Below are 10,669 nucleotides of genomic sequence, written 5' to 3' on the forward strand. Positions count from 1 at the left end.
GATCTGTGAGATAATTTTTCAAAGCTGAGTGAAAATATAAGGCACATTGACAATGAAATATCACCAGAGAATTTTGTTCATTTGAAGTTGTAACAAATACATCCAAATTATAAACTGAAAAAGGCACAAAGTTATTTGTAGGCTGCAGAAAATATGAAAAATTAAAAATGTAGACTGAAACTTCTGATAACACATTGATGCAGGTAAGTGATTTTTTTATTTTACACGGTCATAGATCTTGATGCAAACTGCAATATCTGCTCTGGGACTCAGCAGACTCTCTAAGCACCTTCCAATGAGCTGCATCATAAACCTAGTCAACAAAGTTGAAGGCAGAAAATAAGGAAATGTTGTGTACATTTCTCAGCTGAGTTTCTTCCCCATCTGGGATCAAGGGCAGTTACTAACATCCAGATCAAGGCGTAAATAGATCTAGACAATTATGTTAACACAGGGTTCATTAACAAAGGTTAATGCACACCATAACAAAGTATTTTTTTCAACCTGGAATCATCAAGACAATAAATATCAATCACGTTTACAACCAATACAACCAAATAACATTGTATTTTCAGAATCAATTTTTCCATTTTAAATCTTTTATATTGTTTGAAAAATTTAAAAAGAAACAATCAAAACACAGCTGTTTTTATTTTTATAGTTAAAAGGTATTTTGTATCTATTACATTGAGAAGCATGTTGCTGTACATATTGTAAACAACTGACATACATAACAAATTGAGTAACTAAATGCAGACTATGTTAGTATCGAATAGTTTTTTGCATTTTGATTTGTAATTTAAAGCAAATGATTTCCAACAGTTGCTAATGACATTTTAATATTTTTTTCTTAGATAAGTCAACTTATGAGTTTATTAAGTTATTCTGAAAACAAGGGAACTCAAACAGTGTACTTCCTTAGAAATTAAAAGTCAAAGTTCAGTAAAATTAAACACCAGGAAGCTGGTATTCAAGGGGGTAGAGTGGGGGCAGAGGGGGGAAAGGGTGAAAACAAGAATTCAAAGTGTACCTTACAAAGGAAAGATGGAAGGAAGTGAGTAAGGGAGGAGTGGATAAGAATGTTGAAAGGGATGACTTAGACCAAGGATACAATAGCACTCACAAATGGCTTTGTTAAAAGTCAACTCTTTGAACAAATACTTAAAGATAGCCTAAGAAGGTATCCTAATGACAAGAATAAATGGACCCATGGTGTATTAATTCTTTTTACAACATGCATTTTTTCGAAACAATTTTTTTTCATTGCACAAGTCTTCTGACCCTACCTGAAACACAGGAATGTTCTCAGAAAATGTCATTTTGTTTGCCTCCTGTGTCACTACGGAAGCCACAACATCTATGCCTTTTCTGAAGAGTTCTGCCACGCCCATGGCACAGTCCTTTGAACACATTCCCTTTTTCTGTAGGAGGATCACAGGGGTAATGTCTGCCAAGAGGAAGGATCAGAATTTATTGTCTTACGGAGGGAAATGACGCTTAGAGAGAAATTTCATTCTTTTTTTAAAATTATTTTTAGAAGTCTATTTATTCTATATTAACAACAACAACACCAAGAAAGACAACCAAACAAAAACTCACAAGCGCTACTGCGCACGAGGCCATGAATCCCAAGTGGACTTTAGCTTTCCACGAAGTACAATGCAACTATGAGAGCCGCGGTCTCTGTTCATCTTCCCAGGCCGGGTCACCTCTGCTATGGCCACCAAGCAGCCAGGGCCTGCCAGGCCAGCCCCACAAAGCTCCTGCACCCTGCTGGCCGCTGGCAGGGGTGGGATCAGGGCACTGTGAAGGGGAGGGGGCTGTTCCTCTGGGCTCCATTTGAGTCACCACACCTGGCACTCCGGGATCACCTCCTTCAAGGCCTTCAAGGCCCCCATGCTCTTGTCTTTCATGGCCACGGCTGCAGGATGCATTGTTCCCTGCTTCCTGAGACACAGGTTCTCTGCAAAGACTTGGAGGAGGGACTCCTGCGTCCCAAGGATATTCCCGAACTGAGTCACCACTCAGGATGAGGCTTCTGAATGCGGTGCAGACCACCTGCGTGAAGACCTCCCTAACCGCCCCCCCACCCACTGCAACAGACACACACCACTTCTGTCTTCTGTAGCTCAGATGGCAGAGCTCTAGCCTTGAGCAAAAACTCAGTGCCCAGGCCCTGAGTTAAAAAAAAAAAAAAAAAAAAAAAAAGATTTACAAAAGAGGCTTCCGGCTAAGTGAGCTTGGTAGGTGCAGGGCTGACTGTGGTCTCAGGTCCTCTGGTCCCAGGCCTGTCCAAACAGAAGTGTCATTCCTCTTTTTTTTTTTTTTTTTTTTTTTTTTTGCCAGTCCTGGGGCTTGCACTCATGGCCTGAACACTTGGGCTTTCTCAAGGCTAGAGCTCTACCACTTGAATCACAGCACCACTTCTGGCTTTTATGTGTGTGTCTGTGTGGTACCTAGGAATTGAACCCAGAGTTCTTGCACGCTAGGAAAGCATTATACCACTAGGCCATGGTTCCAAGCCAATGACTCTCTCTCTCTCTCTCTCTCTCTCTCTCTCTCTCTCTCTCTCTCTCTCTCTCTCTCTCTCTCTCTCTCTCTCTCTCTCCTTTAATGCTCAATTATGGAGTAGTCAATGTTGTGCCCAGAGGAGGGGTCCCCCAAAAAAGACCACCGAGATCAAGGAGAAATCCAAAAGCAAGGTTTTATTGCGGGATACGAGCCAGGCAAGGAACCCTTCCACAGGCACTAGGCAGCGAGGCTGGGAGGAGTTGACAGTCAGGTTGTACACAGTGTATTTAAAGGCAGAAATCACAAACAGTTGCTAGGCAAGTTGGGGGGGGCATTCTACAATTGCAAAAACCACAAACAACTGTTAATTATGGTCCAGAGGTTCCTTTCAAATAAGGTGACTTATTAACTGTTCTTTCCTGTTTATGTATCTTCTGGGTTCAAAACTCTTCTCTTTGAGTCAAGCTAAGTTTCTATTCCACTTATTGGAAGGGGAATAATTTGAGTCAGGGGGTAATTATTTTTCATCCCTACAGGCAAATTAAGCAATTAAGCCTTAATGCAGTTTGGAGCCTGATACTTAATTCTGTAATGCCCAGAAACTTGAAGCCCCCCGGAAGGATCACCAGAGACTGAACATCAATGCAAATTGCAATGAGTCGTTTATTGACGAGCTTGAGCACGGGTCTCTGAGCACTGATAGTAGAGTGCAGAACAGAGGCCAGGAGCACAAAATTACAGCACCTTTAATACATTATTTGGTAGGGGGTAAGCACTGGCACTACGATTCCATTAAATGATTGGCGCAATACAAAACGGGAAGAGGAGGGTCGGTTAAGCGAGCTGTGGTGCTTTGAACTGATTGGCTAATGGGTGAAGGGACAGACCCAATATGTGATCAATGGAGAAAACCCGACAAAGGGCCAGACTCGGACAGGCTAACAGGCTTGTGCCTAGTTAGTTCGCTGGCCCTCGCAAGTCCGACCTTGGACAAGTATAAAAATACAAATGAATACAAGTATAAAAATACAAGTGGCTAATCATAGGTTTATAGAAAATATATAGATATTTTCTATGCTCCACAATTCAAGCAGTCGTATGTTTATTACACAAAAAGTTTTAGGTAACAAAATTGTATCTGGAGTATAAAATGTGATAGTTTACTCTATGAATGTGTTTTTGAAGAGATAAGAAACTATTTTTTCAGCTGCCATATTTTTGCCACTAACAACCACACATAATTAGTGAAAATTGCAAAAAATGACTTTTAAATTTTATGAAAAAAGCTTCTTCACCCAACTCTGACAGTCTTGGATGTCCAAGGACTCAGGAATCCCACTTCAAATGTTGCCTGGGTATAACATTTTATCATATTCCCAGACCTTCAGTATTCTGCAAATGCTTTATGAATCTAAACAACACAAAGTACAAGCTAGCCACACAAACTTTTAATGAATGATTTAATAAATAACATAATTACCATATTTGTCAGTTATTATATATCTTCCATCATTGTGAAAATACATTGAAGGGAACGAGCCTACTTATTGCTCTATGAACCCCACATTCCATGACTACTAAATCATTGTTATTTAACAATATAATTAGCACATCTCATTAGCTAATGAAGATAATGACCATTAAAATTATTTCCCAGTTTATGTGTCCCCTTTATCACATTTAACAACAATGTCATTTCAGGGTAATAACAAAATTGGCTTACAAATGACCCTTAAATTAATGAATGTACAGTGCCTTGTATCCAGGTGCAAAGTAGTATTTATTCAGTGTGCTTTCAACTCTATTATGTAATGGAGTTGTATGGCTGATGACTATCTGGTGTGATTCAGTTAAAAGAATCAGTCATTATATTTATGTAGAAAATATAAGGACAAATGATTTTCCTTTTGCATTACTTTAGAATTAGAATTAGAGTTAGTTGCTCATGCTCCAAATGCTCTAATAATGAATAATATGATTTCAGATTTAATGCAAACAATTCAGAAATAAAGGAACTTGAACATCTACATTGATCATATCAATAGTCAAAATAGGTAGGCGATGGAAACAGATCAAATGCCATACATAAAAAGATTATATCAAAACTATAGTACATATGTACCATAGAGTATTATTCACTCATAAAGAAAAATAAAAATGTTGTTTGCAGGGAAGTGGATAGATCTAGGAAAGAGTATCAGTTTAAGTACAGTAAATGTACAGAAATATAAAGGCCATATTTTCTGTTATGGATGAATACTAAATATAAAAATAACATATAAGCATATATATGAATTGCATATTTATGTATATTGTATGTGTGATACATGTCTTTTCATCTTGTATATATATGAAATACACAAATGTTTATAATTTTGAAAAAATTCAAAGGCATTAAAAGGAGGGGGAGGGAAATGGTGCTGGCTAGTAAACAATATTGAAGGACATTGCAATTGTGTAGATAGCAAAAGAAGAAACATTGAAAGCTATTGAATGATAAACAGAAGGAGTACGAGGAAATAGAGGATTAACAGAGGATCAATTTGATTAAAATACTGTAAATCAATACACAAAATACTCAGGTGGAATCTCTTTGAGCATTTAACCTAGTGAATGATAGGAATGCAAATCAAGTCCAGCCCAAGGTGTGGGTGGTAGTGAGAAAGAAGTCTATGGACGGAGAATACAGAAGAGGGTGAAAATTATATTTAAAAAAAACCTTTCTGGCCTAGCATGGTGGCTCACGCCTATAATCCAAACTACTCAGTATGCTGAGATCTGAGGATCAAGGTTCAAAGCCAGCCCTGGCACAAAGACCTGAGACTCACACCTCCAAGTAACCTCTAGAAAATGGGAAGTGGGCCTTGGCACAAAGTTAGGGTAGTAGCCTTGAGCTGAAGAACTCAGGGACAGTGTTCAGGCTGAATTCAAGCCCCATGATCTCCCCCCCCAAAAAAAAACCCCTAACTTTCTGTACATGTCTGAAAATGGAATGATGAAACTGTTGAGAAAAGTTGCAGGGACATGTATGCAATCATTTAAGGGTTATATCTATCATTTGTTTATGTTAGAAAATTTCTTTAATTTCTATTCTCATATTTAATATCTCATTTGCTTCAACATGCATTAACTACTGAATTCATAGATACATTTTATTTATTACTGAGAATGTTCATGTACATTGTTTTGTGTAATTTGAGCCTGTATTCTAAAAATGGCTATAGCATCAATGGGATCAGTTCCACAAACAAAACATGCAGAACAGCAACAGATCGGATGAAAAAAAAAATTAAATCATTTGCTATTACCAGAAACTCATCTCACAGTCAATGTAAACACCAATTCCAAGTTAAAGGATAGAAAAAAATCTTTCATGCAAGTGATTCCTGCAAAAAGGACTGAGCAGCTGTACTGTTACCTGATAAAATAGCCTTCATATTAAAATCAATATAAAGACAAATGGAAGGTCTTTATATATTAATAAAGTGAATGATCTACAAAGAGGAAATCACTATGATTAATATTTATGATATCTATGCACCAAACAATGGAGCACCTACATACATTAACCAAGCATTCTTAGATTTACAGAAAATAATAGAGAGCAACATATTATCATTATGCCAACCAAACCAAAGTGCAGCAACAAAGCTTCTGAATTAAATGACATCATAATGCAGATTACTTTAGTAGATATATACAGAGTTTTTCACTCAATAACCTCACCATTCATATTCTCATCGTCCATAGAGCATTCTCCAAAACTGACCAAATCCTGGGAAACACAAGTCTTAGCAATCACAAAAGGACTGAGATAACATCTTGTAATATCTCTGATCACAATGGTATTAAACAAGGCTCAAAATGCTGTACAAAACACTCACACACATGAAGACCAAACAACATTGTTGAACAACACATTTGTCACTGAAGAAATAAATGAGGAAATAAATAAATGATAATGATGCCTCTGACATGTTGCAAAACCAGTGTTGAAAGTGCATAGCTCTATGTGTGCACATAAAGAATAGAAACACGGCAAGTAAAAATCTTATGATGCAACTAAACCAACTACATCTTCTAGAAAAACAAAACCAAGCTAAACTCTATTAGAAGGTAATAGATAGTAAAGATTAGAACAGAAATCAATGGAAAGGAGACTAAAATAAAAATTGTGCATAAAATAAAACCAAAAGCCAATTCTTTGAAAAACAATAACATTGACAGACCACTAGTTAACTTGCCAAGGAAAATAAGAGGCCCAGATCAACAAAATTAGAGATGTCTAAAGAAACATTACAACAAGCATTCAAAAAATCCAAAATATTTTGGAATATTTGAAAACCTATATCTGAATATTCTAGTAGACATGGATAAATTCCTACAGACATACAAACAGCCTAACCTGAACCTGTCATAACATGCAATGTGAGTGATGAATTAATCAGTTGTCAACCAGCAAAGAAAATCCAGTTCCTGACAGACTCACAGCTGAATTGTATAATACTTTTAAAGTTGAATGAGCACTGATATTCCTCCGTCTTTTCCATGAAATAGTGAAAGAAAGATCAATTTCAGGCTCATTTTATAAAGCAAGCATCACACTTATTCTCAAGCCAGGTAGGGATCCAAAGAAAAGAAAGGAACTATAGAGGAATATCTGTGATGAACACAGATGTAAAGCTCTTCAATGAAATACTAGTCAACAGAAAAAAATCCTACTGTGTGAGCAAGTAGATTTTATCCCAGAGATGCAATGCTGATTTAACATATGTAATTCAATAGATGTAATGCATCACTTTAACAGAGCCAATGGAAGAATCATATGATCTTCTCAATAGATGAAGAAAAAGCCTTTGACAAAGTCCAATACCCATTCATGTCAAAAGCTTTGGAGAAGCTAGGAACATACCTCAAAATAATAAAAAAGCTAAGCTAGATGTGGCTGACAAACGGCAAATTATACTGAATGGTGAAAAACTAAAACCATTTCCTCTAAAACCAGGACTAAGTCTATGCTGTCTACTCTCTCTACTGTTCTTTGATACAGTTCTGGAATTCCTAGCCTGAGCAATAAGTAAATAAAAAATATATTAAAGGGATTCACATAGAAAAAAAAAAAACTATCCCTATTTGCAGATGACCCAAAAGACTCGATCCCCAAGGTCCTAGATCTGACCAATAAGTTTGGCAGAGTAGGAGAGTGTAAAATTAACCCACAAAAATCAGTAGCCTTTCTACACGCCAACAACACACAAGAAGCAAGGGAAATTATGAGTGCAACTACATTTGCAAAAGCCCAAACATAAATAACTAAATGAAACATCGGGAAATAAACCTACTCAAAGAATCAAAATACCTTCAGAGCCCAAAACTATAAAAAGGTGGATGTTTTCTCTCACCTGTGTAAGATAAATTTAAAATCCACGAGAACGTGATGAAGCACTCAGAGCTCTAGGGAGTCCTAAGTCACAATGTCTATGACTCTGATCATATAAAATATTTCTGAAATAAACTCCAGGGAATGGAAATAATGTTTTCCCTTTATTATTGTTGTTGTTTTCTTTTCAGCCCTATTGTTTGTTCATTTATCTGAATTTTGGGAGGGTAAGGGGGTAAGGCTCAGAAATAGAGGCACATAGGGAGCAAACCACAGCGATAGTACCTTTAGACACAAATTATAACACTTCTCGTTGGGGTCAGGAAAGAAAAACTGGGAGAAAGTGAAGGAAGAGGTGGCACTGTCCAAAAAGAAATTTACTCTGTTACACCTCTATAATCTCCTTTACAATAACAGCATATTCTAAATGACTGTGCACTAAGCATTGTACACTTTCCATAGACTGCAATATTACAATTCAAATATATCAGAGAAGAAATGTAATGTCCAAACATGAATATATAATAACTGATGTAGCTGGAAATGACTGCTGTGAAAAAACTACTGCTGTGAAAAAAAATTAGTACTTTCAGCCTTTTCATGCATGCATCAGGTGCTCAGGGCCTGAGCATGCATGCATGCAGTGCTCAGGGCCTGAGCACTGTCCTTGGACTTTCTCAAGGTTGAAGCTCTACCACTTGAGCCTCAGCACCACCACCAGCTTATTTCTATGTATGTGGTACCGAGGAATTGAACCCAGGTCTTCATGCATGCTAGGCTGGCACTCTACCACTAAGCCAAACTACGCTCCCCATACATCTAAATTTATGTTGATAATATTCACTCAATATTACTCTTTCAAGGGACCACACATTCCACTAATATCTTTAAGGATCTTGAAAAGAGTATGTTTACCATCAAAAGGAAGTCCTATATAAATTTATAGAATAAATAAGGTTTGTTTTACTTGCAAGTTATATATATATAATCACCTATATACACACATATACATATATATAAGATTTTAGAAGGTTTTCATTTCTTTTCTTTTTCTTTCAGTTCTCAACCACAACAGTACATAAGAAGAAGATATATCAGCTATAGTCCTACAGTGAGATGTAAGGTAAAATTTGTGACATTTGCTGCCTTCCAAATTTAGTAGAAATTTCAAATTTATTTTCTTGAAATTACCGTAATAAATTTTTCATAGAAGCAAAGTTTTTAGAAATTGGTCAGTTTGCCTCTGTGATAACTTTAAAATGTTATGTAACTTGTTACATTTTCCAATAAAGTATTTAATTTTCATAAGATTCTAAATTATCATAGAACTAATGGATGAATAATTCCTACGATTACCTCACTAAAAAGATTGACATGCTTATGTCATATTAAATATTATATTTGATATGACTGAATGTTTTAAATGCTCATATTTCAAAACATTAAATATTGATCATAGTCATATAATATTGTTTCATATAGTATGCTTATTGCTTTTTGAATGTGTATGCTAAATGTGAAACTGTCTTTTTGGCAGTATAGGAAATGCACTTTGACAAAATCCATGTTGAACTTTATTTCACTTAATTGAAGGGAATTAAAGGATTTATTTTGTCCTGCATAAAGTCATTTATCTTTGGCTTTACTAATTATTCTTTAACCTTTATAAAACAAAACATTTTAATGAGTTAAATATCAAGGCAAACCAGCAATCTTGAAAAATAAATTACTTTAATATTCTAGTTGAGGCTAATAGTTATTTCATAATATAAAATCTATGCTGTTGTGCAGATAATCAAAAAGCAAGTTTATATCTGTTTAAGTAAAATTAACATTGTATGCATGTATGTATATGTATCTAAGTATGTATGTAAATATGGGTACATATGGACACATTTGTATGTATGTGTACACATATATATTTATTCACATAAATATATAATTGTACTTAATATTTATTTCAAACATTTTGATGTGCTATTCTTTTCATATAATTTTTTGAAATCATTTTATTTATTTTACTTGGTAATATAATTTAATACATGCTTTTTCATTTCTTAAAAATGTGAATATATGTCTATAAGTATATTTCATACAACTAATAAAGGAGAAAAAATTTGTTTTCTGTGATTACACAATAATATCTCTTTCTGTATTCACAAATATATGTTTTATGCATCCTGTGATCCATTGGTTTACCATGATTTCTGTTTCTTAAAACTGTGGAGAAGATTTGAATAGAATGACTTTATAAGACATCAAGCAGTTAATTTCGAACCTCAGTGAGAACAGACATATGAATGAAGTGACTCATGTGTTCACACTTTTATCATAAGAGCAGGGAGTTAGTCTTGTTCAGCATTGGCTAACAAGAAACAGATTCAGTATCTTCAGAAAGGACCCACTTGATCACCTTTGTTTCCTTGAAACTGGTAAAAATCTAGCCTCTGATTATAGCTGCTGAGATGAGTGTTTTGTTATGATGGAAAGTGTCAGCAGGAATTCCTCCCAGTGGGGAAATTCTGTCTCTCCCAGGTTGTCTTGATGATGATCTTACTGTTTGAGCCCCAAATTCCACAGTGAGAAGAGTTGGGGCTAGTGTCTGAGATAAATGCTTTCCTCTTGTCAGGCAATCACAGGAGATTTATCAACACTTCTTATCCTCTGGGGAATAGAATCAAGTTGACAGCTTATGACGGAGAATATGATTATATTCTTTCAAGTTCCCTGCACATTTGTTGATGAGCAGCATCATTCATGTTGGTTAAAGTCACATAT

The 10,669-nt window shown here is 35.7% G+C and overlaps 1 pseudogene; it reads right to left on the reverse strand.

Moving 5' to 3' along the window:
* Positions 1 to 1,844: 1,844 nt before the first annotated feature.
* LOC150064644 (proteasome assembly chaperone 3 pseudogene) lies at positions 1,845 to 6,259 on the reverse strand (annotated as a pseudogene).
* Between the last annotated feature and the right edge of the window lie 4,410 nt (positions 6,260 to 10,669).

The sequence above is a fragment of the Megascapheus bottae genome, chromosome 4, assembly GCF_031878675.1.
Source record: "Megascapheus bottae isolate mThoBot1 chromosome 4, mThoBot2.hap1, whole genome shotgun sequence".
In the NCBI taxonomy this organism is placed as follows: Eukaryota; Metazoa; Chordata; class Mammalia; order Rodentia; family Geomyidae; genus Megascapheus; species Megascapheus bottae.